This window comes from Canis lupus, chromosome 17, assembly GCF_011100685.1.
Source record: "Canis lupus familiaris isolate Mischka breed German Shepherd chromosome 17, alternate assembly UU_Cfam_GSD_1.0, whole genome shotgun sequence".
NCBI classification, from domain to species: Eukaryota; Metazoa; Chordata; class Mammalia; order Carnivora; family Canidae; genus Canis; species Canis lupus.
This window is the reverse complement of record NC_049238.1, coordinates 52038802-52055732: the sequence shown is the minus strand read 5'-3', so window position 1 is coordinate 52055732 and position 16931 is coordinate 52038802. Positions and strand designations below refer to the sequence as shown.

Sequence of the window (16931 nt, the reverse complement as noted above, 5' to 3'; positions counted from 1 at the left end):
CACACATGCATATACATATGTTAATGAAAACTCATAGCTACATACAATTCCTGCTCTTCAAGTTATCTGCTTTGAAGAATCTCTTGAGGCAAATTAAAAGTCTGAATATTTTAATGATAAGATTTTATGAATTTTTATTGTTTTATTGAAATAGAATAACCTACAGTGTTATATTATTTTCAGGTGGACAATATAATATTTTAACAATTCTCATTAGTCAGTGCTCATCCCATGATAAGTATACTTTTATTCCCCTTCATTTTGTGAACTTTTAGAAGGAAGTAATTTAGAAACTTAGGTATTACATGTAAAGTAGGTACCCACACAAAATCAATGTATCAATTATACATATCCCAATATGCAGGGAGATTTTTGAAGTCTAAAGATGAATTTCTCAAGAGTCCAGGGATTGAGGTCAGACCTATCTGGGTTCATATCTTTGGCTCTGCGACTTACTAACTTCATGGTCTAAGGCAAATTACTTAACTTCTGTGCATCTCAATTTCTTTATCTGTTAAGCGGGCATAACTACTATATAATTGAGTTTTTAAGGTTGAATGAAATTATCTTGTAAGGTACTTAACACAACAGATAGTGTGTAGCACTTTGTAAATCCTTGACAAACATTTGTTATTATTTAAGAGCTTTAAAAAATCTCACTGATAGATTCCTAACTGGAATCTGAAGATAGGAACATAGGAAACAAGGTTGCTGAACAAGGAGGGATGACCACAAATTTGCAGCTATTTCAAATGCTGCATGAGACTTATAATTTCTTTTAAAGGTACAACTCTATTATAGTGATTTGCCTGTAGAAGCAACTATTTTGTAAAGGCACTTCAGTATCTCAATGGATGGCTCATAGAAATCATGTGTTTACTATTTTCCATAAGGAACAATACCAACTGCGAATGCAAGATTGAGCTCAGTGCAAATTTCAGATGAAGAAAGCTCGTGTCTGTATCTTTTTCTCCTACAAAAAAGTGCTGTTTGGTTTTTATTTGCAACTTTTACACAGTGAATTGTTTAAGTACAGCATTTAGTTTATTCTTCTGGGTTGTTTCAGTTACAGTTTTGATAGTATATAATTGGTTTAAATTATTTTTCAGGTGGATAAAATTATATATAAGTATAGTCGTTCATGTCAGAAACAGTAATCATTCTTGATTCCTTCCTCTTCCTTAAACCTTATGTCTAGGCACCATGTCTTTGAATAACCATATTCTAACTATTTTTCTTTTTTTTTTTTTTCTAACTATTTTTCTAATCAGTCCACTGCTCTCTACACCTCCTTCTATGACTCCAGTCCATGTCAATATTCTTTGTTCTTTTGGACAAGTTTATGCTTCCTTTGCTCTTACATATGTATGGCTCCTTGTCCACCAAGCTCAATCTACTTTTCTCAGAAAGTTAATGTGTTTTTCTTAAAATGCAAGCCTCATCATTTAGAATCTATTAGTGGCTTACAATTACTTTGAAGATAAAAATCTAAAATCCTTTTAGCAATGTGTACAGGCCCAACTAGTTGAGAAAGATTTTTGAATCTATATTTGAAAGATATTTTTGCTGGGTATAAAACTAGTTTTAAAGGTGTTGCTCTGCTGCCTCCTGGATTGCGTTGTTTCTGACAAGAAACCTGCTGTCATTCTTACCTTTTTCAACCTCGGCTACCTTTAACTTAAGGCTTTTATCATCAAATTTGTGCAGTTTAATTATAATGTGCATTGGTGCAGTGTTCTTCATGATTTTTGTGCTTGGGGTTTGTTGCACTTATTGGACTTGTGGGTTTATATAGTTTAATTTTGGTTGTTATTTCTTAAGATAAGTTTTCTATACTCCACTCTCTACTACATCCTTCTGGGACTCCAATTTACATGTATGTTAGCCTGTTTGAAGTTGTCCAACAGCTTACTGATGTTTTGTATGTTTCCCATCTTCTTTCTCTGTCTTTAATCATGGATAGTTTCTGTTGCCATGACTTTAAGTTCACTAACTTGTTCTTCTGCACTAATTTGCTGTTAATCTTACCTAGTGTATTTTTGTCTGTGGAAATCCGATTTTTTAAAAAAACCTTTCATGTCTCTCCTTACTAGGCTATTTCTTTTCTCTACCTTGTTTAACATGATAAATATATTTATAAAGAAACAGTAAATAAGAACATTAAAAGAGTTATTTGTATCATTTTTGGGTTTGTTTTTAATTATTGTTTTTTCTTGTTTTGGGTAATATTTTCCTGCTTCTTTGCATGGCTGGTAATTTTTTTTTATTGGATGTGAATTTTACACTATTGGTTGTTGGGTTTTTTTATGTACATGTGTATTCTTTTAAATATTCTTGAGCTTTGTTGCTGGAATACAGGTGGGTTACTTAGAAACAGTTTGATCATTTCAAGGCTTACTTTTAAGCTTTGTTAGGTGGGCCAGAGCAGCCTATTTAGTCAGGGCTACTTTTCTATTGAAGCAATATCCTCCTGAGTATTCTACCCCAATGTCCTGTTTATTATATAAAGTTTTTCCAATTTGACTGTGGGAACACAAATTATTCCCAGCTCAAAATTTCCCTGCCTCTTTTTGGTAGTTCTTTCCATGTCATTTGGTATTTCTCAACAACAATTATTGTGCTGATCAGTACTTACCTAAAGACTTGAAAGGAACCCTCTGGACATTTTTTTTTTTTTTAATCTGTCTTCTCTATGTAGCTGTCTTCTGTCTGGTACTCTTCCTTGCAATAAATTTCAGCTGTCTTGAGCTTCCCAAATTCTTTTTTTTTTTTTTTTTTTTTTTTTTTAGATTTTATTTATTTGAGAGAGAGAGCACGTGAAAGAACACAAGCAGGGGGAGCAGCAGGCATAGGGAGAGGGAAAAACAGGCTCCCTGCTGAGCAGAGAACCCAACGTGGGGTTGAATCCCAGGACCCTTAGATCATGACCTGAGCTGATGTCAGATGCTTAACTGACTGAGCCACCCAGGTGCCCCAGTGTTTTGATATCCTTTGGGTAAATACCCAGTAGTGCAACTGCTGAATCATAGGGTGGTTCTATTTTTAGCTTTTTGAGGAACTTCATACTGTTTACCACAGCAGCTGTACCAGTTGCATTCACAAAAATGTACAAGTGTTCCTTTTTTTCCACATCCTCACCAACACTTGTTGTTTCTTGTGTTGTTGATTTTAACCATTCTGACAGGTGTGAGGTAATATCTCATTGCAGTTTTGATTTGCATTCCTCTGATGATAAGTGATGATGAAGATCTTTTTATGTGTCTGTTGGCCATTTGTATGTCTTCTTTGGAGAAATGTCTGTTCATATCTCCTATCCATTTTTAAAAGATTTTATTTATTTATTCATGAGAGACACAGCGAGGCAGCAACACAGGCAGAGGAAGAAGCAGGCTCCATGCAGGGAGCCTGATGTGGGACTCGATCCTGGAACTCCAGGATCACACCCTGGGCTGAAGGCAGGCGCTCAACCACTGAGCCACCCAGGTGTCCCACTTCTACCCATTTTTAAATGGGATTATTTGTGTTTTGGGTGTTGGGTTTTATTAGTTCTTTATATATTTTGGATGCTAACCCTTAATTGGCTTTATCATTTACAAATATATTTTCCCACCTCTAGACTGCCTTTTAGATTTGTTGATTGTTTTCTTCGTTGTGCAGAAGCTTTTTATTTTGATGAAGTCCCAATAGTTTATTTTTGCTTTTGTTTCCCTTGCTTTAGGAGACATATCTCGAAAGATGTTGCCAATGTCAAAGAGGTTACTCCTGTGTTTTCTTCTAGGATTTTTTATGGTTTCAGATCTCACATTTAGGTCTTTAATCCATTTTGAATTTATTTTTGTATATGGTGTAAATGCTCCAGTTTCATTCTTTTGCATGTGGCTGTCCAACTTTCCCAACACTTGTTGAAGAGACTGTTTTTATCCCACTGGATGTTCTTTCCTGCTTTGTTGAAGATTAACTGACCATATAATTGTGGGTTTATTTCTGGGTTTTCTATTCTGTTCTGTTGACTATGTGTCTGTTTTTGTGCCAGTACCATACTGTTTTGATCTACAGCTTAGTAATATAACTTGAAGTCCAGAATTATGATGCTTCCAGCTTTCCTTTTCTTATACAAGATTGTTTTGACTCTTTAGTGTCTTTTGTAGTATCTTTTGTAGTTTTAGGATTGTTTGTTCTAGTTCTGCAAAAATTCAGTTGGTATTTTGATAGGGATAGCATTAAATGTGTAGAGTGCTATGGATAGTATAGATATTTTTTAACAATATTTGTTCTTCCAGCCCATGAGCATAGAATGTCTTTCCATTTCTTTGTGTGGTATTCAGTTTCTTCCATCAACATTTTATAGTTTTCAGAGTAGAAGTCTTTGACCTCTTTGATTATGTTTATTCTTAGGTATCTTATCATTTTGGGTGCAATTGTAAATGTGATTTTTTTTTTTAATTCTCTTCTTCATTATTGGTGTATAGAAATGCAAGATTTCTGTACATCAATTTTGTATCTTGTAACCTTACTGAATATACTTACCAATTCTAGCAGTTTTTTGGTGGAGTCTTTCAGGTTTTCTATATAGAGTATCATGTCATCTACAAATCGTAAAAATTTTACTTCTTTCTTACTGATTTGGATGCTTTTTTTTCTGTTATCTTATTGCTGTGGCTAGGACTTCCAGTCTATGTTGGATAAAAGTGACCTGACCTTAGATGAAAGGCTATCAGTTTTTCCCCATTGAGGATGATGTTAGCTGTGGGGTTTTTATATAGGGCCTTTATTATGTTGAGGTATGTTCTCTCTAGACCTACTTTGTTGAGGATTTTTATCATGAATGGATGTTGTACTTTGTCAAATGATTTTTCTGCATCTATTGAAATGATCGTATGGTTATTATCCTTTCTCTTGTTGATGTGATGTATCACATTGATTAATCTGTGAATACTGAACCACCCTGGAAACCCAGGAATAAATCTCACTTAATTGTGATGGATTATTTTTTAAAATGTATTGTTGGATTGGGTTTACTAGTATTTTGTTGAGGATTTTTACATCTGTGTTCATCAGAAATACTGCCCTGTATTTTTATTTTTTGTGGCGTCTTTATTTGGTTTTAGTATCAGAGTAATGCTGGCCTTATAAAATGAACTCGGATGTTTTCCTTCCTTTTCTATTTTTTAGAATAGTTTGAGAATAGGAATGAACTCTTCTTTAAATGTCTAGTAACATTCACCAATGAAGCCATTTGGTCCTAGACTTTGGTTTATTGAAAGTTTTTTTTATTACTGATTCTGTTTCTTTGCCAGTAATCAGTCTTCAAATTTTCTTTCTTCCTGTTTCAGTTTTGGTAGGTTTTATGTTTCTAGGAATTTATCCATTTCTTCTAAGTTGTCTAATTTGTTGGCATATAGTTTTGCATGATATTCTCTTGGAATTGTTTATATTTCTGTAGTGTTTGTTATTTCTCTTCTCTCAGTTATGATTTTATTTATTTGGGTCCTTTTTTTTCTTGATAAGTCTGGCTAAAGGTTTAATTTTTTTTTATTTATTTTTTCCCAAAGAACCAGCTCCTGGTTTCCTTGATATGTTCTTTTTTTTTTTTTTGAAAGACTTTATTTATTCATGAGAGAGACACAGAGGCAGAGACACAGGCAGAAGGAGAAGCAGGCCCCATGCAGGGAGCACAACGCAGGACTCGATCCCGGGTCTCCAGGATCACGCCCTGGGCTGAAGGCAGCGCTAAACTGCTGAGCCACCCGGGCTGCCCTCCTTGATCTGTTCTATTGGTTTTTTAGTTTACCATTTATTTCTGCTCTAATCTTTATTATTTCCTTTCTCTTATTGTTTTAGGCTTTGTTTGTTGCTCTTGCTTCTTGAGGTAGGCCTGTATTGCTATAATCTTCCCTCTTAGAATTGCTTTTGCTGCATCCCAAAGGTTTTGAACCATCGTGTTTTCATTTTCATTTGTTTCCATGTGCTTTTTAATTTCTTTTATTTCCTGTTGGCCTATTCATTGTTTAGTACCATGTTATTTAACCTCCATGTATTTGTGGTCCTTCCAGATTTTTTCTTGTGGTTGACTTCTAGTGTCATAGTGTTGTGGTCAGAAAAGATGCATGATATCATGTTGATCTTTTTGAATTTTTGAGGTTGGTTTTGTGGCCTAATATGTGATCTGTTCTGGAGAATGTTCCATGTACACTTAGAAATAATGTACATTCTGCTGTTTTAGAATGAAATGTTCTGAATATATCTGTTAAATCCATCTGGTTGAGGGTGTCATTCAAAGCCTTTGTTTCCTTGTCAATTTTCTGTTTAGATGATTTGTCCATTGATGTAATTGGAGTGTTAAAGTCCCCTACTATTACTGTATTATTATCAATTAGTTCCTGTATGTTTGTTATTAATTATTTTATGTATTTGAATACTCCCATGTTGGGTGCATGTTTATAATTGTTACATCTTCTTGTTGAATTGTCCTGTTTATTATTATACAGTACCCTTCTTTGTCTCTTGCTACAGTCTTTGTTTTAAAGTCTATTTTGTCTGATATAAGTATTGCTACTCAGGTTTTCTTTTGTTTTCTTTTTTTGTTTTTTTTTTTTTTTTTTTCGTTTTGTTTTGTTTTTTTTTTTTCCAGGTTTTCTTTTGATATCCATTTGCATGATGATGTTACTCCATCCCCTTGCTTTCAATCTGCAGGTGTCCTAAGGATATCTAAAATGAGTCTCTTAAAGGCAGCATATAGATGGGTCTTCTTTTTTAATCCATTCTGTCACCCTGTGCCTTTTGAATGCAGCATTGAGTCCATTTACATTCAAAGTGATTATTGATAAATGTGTATTTATTGCCATTTTATTACTTGTTTTTTGGTTCTGAAGATTTCCTCTGATTCTTGTGTTTCTCCCTTTCATAGTTTGCTGATTGTTTTTAGTGATATATTGGGATTTCTTTCTCTTTAGTTTACAGGTTTATTAGTGGTTTTTGTTATATGGTTACCATTAGGTATATATATAACATCTCCTGCATATAGCAGTCTATATTAAGTTTATGGTCATTTAAGTTTGAACCCATTATTTACTCCTCACCTCCCCACATTTTAGGTATATGTTGTCATATTTTAAATCCTGTTATTTTGTGAGTTATTGACTGTTCATTCTTACTGCTTTTGTGTACTCTACCGCATACTGTTATTTCTGGACTTTCTACTCAGAGTCCACTTTAATATTTGTTACATAGCTGAGTTACTGGTCATGAACTCCTTTAATTTTTGTTGTCTGGGAAACTCTTTATCTCCTTTTCTATTCTGAATGATAGTCTTGCTGGAAAGAGTATTCTTGGCTACCAGATTTTCCCATTCAGCATTTTGAATATATTGTGGCTTGGAAAGTTTCTGTTCAAAGGTCCACTGATAGCCTTATGGGGTTTCCCATGTAAGTTATTGACTTCTTTTGTCTTATTCCTTTAATATTTTTTCTTTATGTCTTAGTGTGGATCTGCTTTTGTTTATTTTTTGGAGGGGTTCCCTGTGCCTTCTGAATTTGGATATGTTTCCTTCCCAGATTAAGGAAGTTTTCAGCTATTTCTTCAAATAAATTCTTTGCCCCCTTTTTTTCTCTTTTCTTCTTCTGGGATTTCTATAATATGAGTGTTACGTTTGATGGAGTCACAGAGTTGCCTAAGTCTATTCTCATTTTGCATGATTCTTTTTCTCTCTTTAGTTCAGCTTGATTACTTTCAACTACTCTGTCTTTTGGATCATTAATATGTTCCTCTGTTTCTTCCATCTTGTTGTTCATTCCATCAAGCATTTTCTCACTTTGTTTATTGAGCCCTGTATCTCTGCTAGATTATTCCTATCTCTGTGTTAATAGTCTCACTGATATCTTCCATTCTTTTCTCAAGTCCAGCAAGTATCTTTATGATCATTGCTTTAAATTCTCCATCAGGCATATTACCTATGTGTTTCACTTATATCTCACACCATGGCCTTGTCTTGCTCTTTCATTTGGGACAAATTCCTCTGTCTTCTCATTTTATCTAAGTCTTCATGCCTGTTTCTCTATGTTAGGAATGTTAGTATATCTCCTGTCCTTGAGGGAATGACTTTATGAAGAAGAGGCCCTCTAGTTCCCTGCAGTGTATTGTACATTTTCCCTAGGGTGTGACGCTTCTGGGAGTGTCTCTAATATGTGCTGTGTGCTCTGCTGTTGTGTCTCGGCCACTTTATCCTTCAGGCCAGTAATTTGCAGAGGCTGTCTTAGGCAGTTGTGGGCAGTGTTGGTCCCTGGCCTGAACGTGGTGAGTTTTAACTAACTATGCTGGTCTCCTTGTGAAATGAGACCAGTTGCCACTGCTGCCAGAACTGAGGCTCTGCAAAACTCCTGGGTGGGGACACATGGTGTGGGCAGGGATTTGGGCCAGTGCTCTGAGGGAGGGGGCCTGCTGTGTGTGACTTGAGGCAAGCTGATGGGTAGGAGTGGTTATCCCAAAGCTTGTGGCGGGGGGTAGGGGTGGGGGACGACTTGGTCTAAGCAGTTAGGTAGGGTTATTGACACTATGCTGGCTCCTGCAGGTGGGTTCATGCTTATGCTGAGGTGTGGAGCAGGGAAATGACACCTGCTAGTTCCTTTGTACCCAGAGGGGTCACTCCATGAATGCTGCCTCTCTGGAACACACTCCAAGATGAGCAAGTAACCTCCCCACTGTGTGCCCCAGGTGCTCTTCAGATTGCTGTGTCCACATTGTATGTCCACTGGCTGTTTGCTCTGGCTTTTCTCCAAGAGCAGACCAACGTCCTCTGACCTCTCTCTGAGCCAAGCATGCAACCTTTAAAACCGCAGGCTTGGGATCCCTGGGTGGCACAGCGGTTTGGCGCCTGCCTTTGGCCCAGGGCGCGATCCTGGAGACCCGGGATCGAATCCCACATCGGGCTCCCGGTGCATGGAGCCTGCTTCTCCCTCTGCCTGTGTCTCTGCCTCTCTCTCTCTCTCTGTGACTATCATAAAAAAAAATAAAAAAATAAAAATAAAAATAAAAATAAAAAAACCGCAGGCTTTAGGTCCCACTGGTTGTAAGAACTACACAAAACCTGGGCCCTCTCACTTTCCAAGCTAATTGTTATGGGGATTCATTTTCCCCATGTACTCCCCTGTGTGCTAACTTGTCTCTTGCCCTTCTCTATGACTGTGGTGGCCACAATCTGTTTCGCTCCCAAGCTACCTCTCTGTACTTCCTACCTCCTTTGATGTGGGCTCTTCTCTACCTTTAGTTGTGGTTTGTTCTGCTAGTCTTTAGATTGTTTTCTGGGGTATTTAGGATGATATAATGGTTATCTAGTTGTATTCAGGGGATGAGGTGAGCCAAAGGTCCTCCTACTCCACCACCATCTTCCCCTTCTTTCTTGCTTTTAAGATTCTTTAGGGATCCCTGGGTGGCGCAGCGGTTTGGCGCCTGCCTTTGGCCCAGGGCGCGATCCTGGAGACCCGGGATCGAATCCCACATCGGGCTCCCGGTGCATGGAGCCTGCTTCTCCCTCTGCCTGTGTCTCTGCCTCTCTCTCTCTCTGTAACTATCATAAATAAATAAAAAAATTAAAAAAAAAGATTCTTTAATTTTTGACATTTTAATTAATTGTCTTGGTGTGGACCTCTTTGTCTTCAGTAGTTTGGGACTCTCTGTTCTGCCTAGACCTGGATGTCTGTTTCCTTCTCCAGGTTAGGTAAGTTTTCAGGTATTATTTTTTTAAGTTTCTGCTCCTTTCTGTCTCTTCTTCTGGGACTCCTATAATGTGAGGGCCCTTTAAGAGCAGAGTTTTAGTTTCCTATAGCCCTCTGGCTTTCCCCTAGTTAAGCCTCGCTGATTTTCAAGGTTCCTAGTTTCAAAGCCAAAGATGTTATGGGGCAGGGTGGAGGGTGGCTCATCTTCCCAGAACAGATTCCCAGGGCTGGGGCAGGAGTGCCCCAAGGAAGATATCTATGAATGTACTAGGGCCCAGTGAGAGTTAGGGATAGACTTAGGAGTAGGAGTAGGGTAGCAGTAGGGGCAAGGTTAGGTGTATGGGTAGGAATAGATTTAGTGGAAGGGGTTGGAATAGCCAAATGGTTGGAGGAAGTTTTGGGATTAGGGTAGGGTATGTTTAGGGGTATGTGTAGGGGCAGGGGTAGGTGTAGTTGTAGGTTTAGGGTTAGGGGTATGGGTGGTGTAGGGTTAGGGGTAGGTTTATCAGTAAAGGTAGCAGTAGAGTTTGGTGTTCAGGTAGGATTAGGATCAGGGATAGGGGAGGAGTAGTGTTAGGGATAGCAGTAGGGTAGGATTATGGACAGAAGTATGGGTAGGGGTAGGGATAGGGTTAAGTGTAGGTGTAGAGGTAAGGGTAGGGTTAGGTATAGTGGTAGGTGCATGGTAGGTTTATGTTTCGGATAAGGGGTAGAGGTAGTTATAGATTTAGGGGTTGGGGTAGGATTACCATTACGGGTAGGGGTAGCAGTAAGGGTTGGGGTACGAGAAGCGTTAGGAGTAGATGAAGGGCTAGGCATGGAGGATGGGTAGTGGTAGGAGTAGGGTTAGGTGTAGGGATAGGGGTATGAGTGGGGTAGATGATAATGTAAAGTTAGGGTAGGGGAAGAGCTGGGGGTAGCTCTGAGAAACCAATGTTCCTTGAATGTACCTGGCAACTAGGCTCTAACAGAAGAGATTTAGAACCTATCTCAACTGTTGGTTGGAGGTACAGTGGAAATGCACTTCCTCTAAAAACAAGAGGTCCTTGACTGAAGCTTTCAACTAGTCTCTAACATAAGGGAGTTAGAACATATATCAAAAGTAAGTGTGGAGGCTCAACAGAAATGCAATATACTTACCTCTGAAAAACAAAAGTTCCTTGAATGCAGCTTTCGACAAGCCACTAACATAAGGGAGTTAGAACCTATGTCAACAGTAGGTTTGGAGACATAATGGAAACAAACACACTGTACTTAATTCTCAGAAACAAGTGTTCCTTCAATGAATCCTGCAACTAGCCTCTCATGTAAATAAGATAGAAACTACCTCAACAGTAAGTCTGGAGGTACATTGGAAATGCGATATCGTTAACTCTGAGAAACTCTGAGAAACTCATTCTTTGAATGCAGCTTTCAACTAGCCTTCACATAAGGGAATTAGATACTATGTCACAGTAGTTGTAGTGGCAAAATGGAAAAGCACTGTATAGTAGGACTAGTATATGAGTATTTTTAGGAGTATATTTAAATATGATTAGGGGTAGGGATCCCTGGGTGGCGCAGCGGTTTAGCGCCTGCCTTTGGCCCAGGGCGCGATCCTGGAGACCCGGGATCGAATCCCACATCGGGCTCCCGGTGCATGGAGCCTGCTTCTCTCTCTGCCTATGTCTCTGCCTCTCTCTCTCTCTCTCTCTCTCTCTCTGTGACTATCATAAATAAATAAATAAATAAATAAATAAATAAATAAATAAATAAATAAATAAATAAACAAACAAACAAATAAACAAATAAATAAGATTAGGGATAGTGTTAAGTTTAGGGTTACGGGTAGTTTTAGTGATAGGGTTAGAGGTAAGGTTAAGCATAGGGGTATTGTTAGGTTTAGGGTTAATTGTAGAGGTAAGGTTAGGTGTAGAGTTACGGATGGTGTAGGAATAGTGGTAGGAGTAAGTTTACATGTAGGGGTAGGGATAGGCACTGGGGTAGTGGTGGTAGTATGGGTAGGGTTAGAGGTAGGGGTATGGTTAGGTGCAGAGTTGGTGTAGGATAGGATTAGGTTTACGGGTAGATGTAGGGATAGCAGTAGGGGTTGGGGTTGGGTTAATTGAAGGGGAAGTGTGAGGGTTAGGGGTGAAAGTAGGGTTAGACCTAAGGATAAAGTTAGGGTTAGTTTAGGTGTAGGGGTAGTTTTAGTGTCAGGGTAGGGTAAACATAGGGTTGGGGGTAGGATTAATAGAATGCTTAGGGGTAGCTGTGGGGGTTAGATGTAGGAGTAACTGGATGGGGACAGGGGTTGGGGTAGCGTTTGGGTAAGAGTAGGAGTATTGACAGGTGTAGGAGTAGTGGTAGGGTTAAGGGTAGGTAGAGCTATAGGAGTAGAAGGGGTAGAGCTAAGGGTAGGAGTAGGAGTAGTTATAGGGGTAGAAGTACAAGTATAGGTAGGGGCAGGGATAGAGGTAGGATTAGAGGGTGGGGTAGAGTTAAAGGTAGGATTAGGGGAAAGGGAAGGGTCCAGGCTGGGATAGGGGTATGGGTAGAACTTAGGGTATGGGTAAGTGTAGTATTAGGGGAAGGGGTAGGGCAAGTTGTTAAGGAGTGTGGGTAGCAAGTGGTAGGGGCAAGAGTATATAAAGATGTAGGGATAGGTGTAATGGAAGGAATGGGGTTTGTGGATGGGTAGTGTAAGTGGTAGGTATAAGGGTAGGAGTAGGGATAACGGGTAGGGGTAGGAGTAAGGGTCGGGTAAGCATAGTTTTAGGAGTATGTGTAGAGGTAGGTGTAGAGTTAGGGTAGGAGTAGAGGTGAGGGCAGGTAGGTGTACAGGTATGGGTAGGGTTAGAGGTTTGGGTAGGGTTAGGGGTATTTGAGGGGTGGGGTTGGGGTACAGCTCACAGTTGGGTTAGAGGTAGGAGTAGAGGTAAGTTTAGGAGTAAGGAATAGTGTAGCTGTAAGGGTAAGGGTAGGGTTAGGATAGGCTTTAGGGGTAGGGGTAGCGATAGAGGATGTTTAGGGATAGGGTTCAGGGTAGTCGTAGGTATTGGTGGAGATTTGTTAGGTGTAGAGGTAGGGTTAGGAGTAGGTTTAGGGTTATAGGTAGCTGTAGGTGTAAGAGGAGGGCTTGGGTTAGGGTTAGGTTTAGGTGTATGGGTAGGGGAAGAGGTAATTGTAGGGGTAGGTTTAGCTGTAGGGGTAGGATTAAGATTAGGAATAGGGCTATGTGTAGTGCTAAGGTAGGAGTAGGGGTGTGAGTAGGGGTAGGGCTAGTGGTAGGTGTAGGGTTAGGGCTAGTTGTATATGTTGGTTTGTGGGAGGTGTAGGTTTAGCTGTAGGGGTAGGATTAAGGTTAGGGGTAGGGCTATGTGTAGTGCTAAGGTAGGAGTAGGGGTGTGAGTAAGGGTAGGGCTAGTGGTAGGTGTCAGGTTAGGGCTAGTTGTATATGTTGGTTTGTGGGAGGTGTAGGGGAAAAGTTAGCTGTAGGAGGACCTACTCCTACAGGGTAAGGGAGAGGGGTAAGGGTGGGGTAAGTGTATTTTAAGGAGTAAGTGTAGAGGACGGTGTAGGGTTGGGGATAGGGTAAGCAGTAGGTGTACGGGTAGGGGTAGGCTTAGGGGTGGCATTGGGGTAGGATTAGGTTAGAGGTATGGCTAGCAGTTTGGTTTGAGGTAGGAGTAGAGGGAAGGAATAAGGAATAGTGTAGGGGTAGGGGTAGGATTACCTTTAGAGGTAGGGGTACAGGTGTGTTTAGGGATAGGGTTTGGGGTATTCATAGGTGTTGGGGGAGAGTTAAGTGTAGGGTGGGGACAGGAGTAGGTTTAGGGTTACGGGTAGCTGTCTGTGCACGGGCAGTTTAAGGTTAGGTGTACATGTAGAGGAAGGGGTAGAGGTAGCTTTAGCGGTAGGGTTGGAGTAAGTTTAGGGGTAGGGCTAGGCATAGTTTTAGTGTAGGAGCAAGGGTGTGTGTAGGGATAGGAATAGGAGTAGTGTTAGTGGTAGGTGTAGGGTTAGGGGTAGATATATGTAGGTTTGCGGGAGGTGCAGGGGATGGGATAGCTGTAGGTGTACCTACTCCTACAGGTTTATGGGTAGGTTTAGGAGCAGAGGTACATGAATAGCTAGTCCTTCGGTTGGTGTTAGGGATGGGGATGTTTTAAGAGTAGGATTAAGGGATCCCTGGGTGGCGCAGTGGTTTGGTGCCTGCCTTTGGCCCAGGGCGCGATCCTGGAGACCCGGGATCGAATCCCACGTCAGGCTCCCGGTGCATGGAGCCTGCTTCTCCCTCTGCCTGTGTCTCTGCCTCTCTCTCTCTCTCTCTGTGACTATCATAAATAAAAAAAAAAAAAAAAAAAAAGAATTAAAAAAAAAAAAAAAAGAGTAGGATTAAGGGTAGAGGTAGGAGTAGGGGTAGGTATAGGATAGGTTTTGGGGTAGGAGTATGATTAGGGTTAGGGGTAGTGTTAGCATTTGGAGTAGGGTTATGGGAGGGGCAGGTGTAGCATTAGGTTATTGGTGAGAGTACATTTAGGGCTAGTGGTATGGCTAGGTGTAGGTGTTAGGGCAGGTGTACAGGTAGAGGTAGATTTAGGAGTAGATGTAGGGTTAGGGGTAGTGGTAGCATTAGGAGTAGGGGTAGCGATAGTAAGATTAAGGGTAGGGGTAATTTTGGAGTTAGGGGTAGGAGTAGGGTTAGGGTTAAGGATAGGGGTGGGGTTAGGTGTAGAAGTAGGAATAATGGTAGGATTGGGGGTAGGGATAGGATTTGTGATAGGGGTAGTTTTAGGTTTAGTATTAGTGTTCATTGTAGGGGTAGGGTAGGGGTAGGGTTAAGGAATGAAGTAGTGGTAGGGATAGTGGTCAGTTTAGTGTTAAGGGTGGGGGTAGGGAAAGCGATGTGTGTAGTGTCAGGGATTGGGGTAGAAAAGGGGGTATTGGTAGGTGGTGGGGTAGGGGCAGGGGAAGCTGTAGTGGAAGTGTTATGGGTAGGGTTAGGGAAGGGTTTGGGAAGGAGTTTGGGTGGGGGGTGGAATGGGTTTAATGTGTGGTATAGGTGTAGGGAGAGGGGTATGTTTAGAGGTACAGGTAGGAGTAGTTGTAGGGGTAGGCATATGGTTAGGTGTAGGGCTAGGTTTAATGGTATGGGTATTAGTAAGGGTAAGGGTAGGAGAAGGTTTAGGGATAGGCATATGGCTAGGAGTATAGTTAAGTATAAAGATAGGGGTAGTTGGAGTATGTTAGTGGTAGGGGTAAGGTTAGGTTTAGGGATTGGTGTAGGAGTAGGGTTAGGGGTAGGTGTTAGGGTAAGGGTACTCATAGGGATACATGTTGGGATTAGGGGTAGGGTTAGAGTTATGTGTAGAGGTAGTTTTAGCAGTAGGGGTATGGCTAGTTTTAGGGATACGGGAAGGGATAATGTAGGGTTATGGGTAGAAGTAGTTATAGAGTTAAAGCAACAGGCATGAGAAGTGGTAGGGTTAGGCTTATGGGAACGGGTAGACATAGGGATAAGTTTAGGGGTAGGTATAGGGCTAGGGGTAAGTTAGGTATAGATTTAGGAGTAGGGTTTGGTGTACCAATAGGGGTAGGAGTAAGGTTAGGTTTAGGGGTAGTGTAGGAGTAGTGTTAGGAGTAGTTGTTGGGGTAAAGGTAGTTGTAGGGTTATGTAAAGGGGTACAGATGGGGGTATGGTAGTGGTAGCAGTTTGAATAGGAGTAGGTTAAGGTGTAGGGGTAGTTTTGGGGGTAGGGGTGTGGCTAGGTTTACGTGTAGTGGAAGGGGCAGTGTAGGGTTATGGATAGAAATAGTTATAGATTTAAAGCTATGGTTATGAGACATGGTAGGGTTAGATTTAGGAGTACGGTAGGTATAGGGGTAAGGTTAGGGGTAGGTATAGGGGTAAGGTTAGGGGTAGGTATAGTACTAAGGATCAGGGGATGATAGGGTTCTGTGGGGTTAGGGATAACAGTAGTCATAGGGTTATTGGTAGGGGTAGGCATATGGATAAGTGTAGGGGTAGGGGCAGAGGTAGAGTTATGGGTATAGGTATTGTTAGGAATAGATCTAGGGTTAGGGGTAGTGGCAAGGGTTAGGGGTAGGGCTATGGGTAGGTTAGAAGAAGGGGTTGGGTTAAGGTTAGGTCTAGGGATTCGGATGGGTTAGGGGTACAGTTAAGGGTAGAAGTAGAGGTATGTGTAGGGTTCAAGGTAGGAATGGAGGTTGGGGTATGGTGACAGGCATGGATAGGGGAAAGTATAGGTGTAGTGTTAGGAGTAGGGGGATGGGCAGGAATGGGGTTGATGATGGATTAGGTGTAGTAGAAGGTGTAGGGACAGGGTTATGGGTAGGGCTACTGGTATGGAAAGGACAGTGTAGGGGTAGGGGTAGTTGTAAGAATAGGATTAAGGTTGGGGATAGGGGAAAGGGTAGGGATAGGGTTAGGTATAGGGATACTGGTGGTAGTAGGGACAGTGGAAGGCATCAGGTTATATGTAGGGATAGGTTTAAGTATACAGGGGTAGGGGTAGGACCTGGGTTAGTGTTACTTATAAAGGTAGGATAGGGTTAGAAGTACTGTTAGGGGTAAGGTGTAGGGCTAGGGTCAGAGTTAGGGGAAGTGGCAGGCAAGGAGTAGGCATAGGTGTAGTGATAGGAATTGGGTTCAGAAAGAGTAGGGGTAGTGGTAGGTTAGGGTTAAGAAGGGGCAGACAATGGCATAAGGATGCGGTAGAGGTAGGTGTAGGGTTAGGGTAGGTTGAAGGGTATGGATTGGGATAGGTGTAGGGATAGTTTAGGCGTAGTGGTATGGGTAGGTGTAGGAGTGATTTTACGGTGGTGTAGGGATAGGTTTATTGCTCTGGGTAGGGGTAGGCATAGGGCTTGGGATAGTTGTAGGTTATGTTAGGGGTTTGGGGGTAAAGGGGTAGGGGCTGGGTTATGGGTAGGTGTAGGGCTAGGGGTTGTAATATCATTAGGAGTAGGGGTGGGTTTAATTGTATGTGTAGGGATAAGAGTAAGAGGAGGGTTAGGAGTATGTGTAGGGCTAAGGGTAAAGTCAGATATAGATTTAGGTTTAGTTTTCCGGGTACCATTAGAATAGGGTTAGGTTTAGGGGTAGGAGTAGGGTTAGGGGTAGTTGTTGGGGTAAGGATAGTCTTAGAGTTACGTTTAGGGGTACAAGTAGGTGTATGGTAGTGGTAGCAGTAAGAATAGGAGTAGGTTAAGGTGCAG

General features: G+C 40.9%; 1 long non-coding RNA gene across 3 annotated transcripts in view; it reads right to left on the bottom strand.

Annotated features, from left to right (window-relative positions):
- LOC111090673 overlaps positions 1–16931 on the bottom strand; it is a 42373-nt gene that overhangs the window by 10040 nt on the left and 15402 nt on the right. The gene's annotated exons all lie outside the window — the stretch shown is intronic.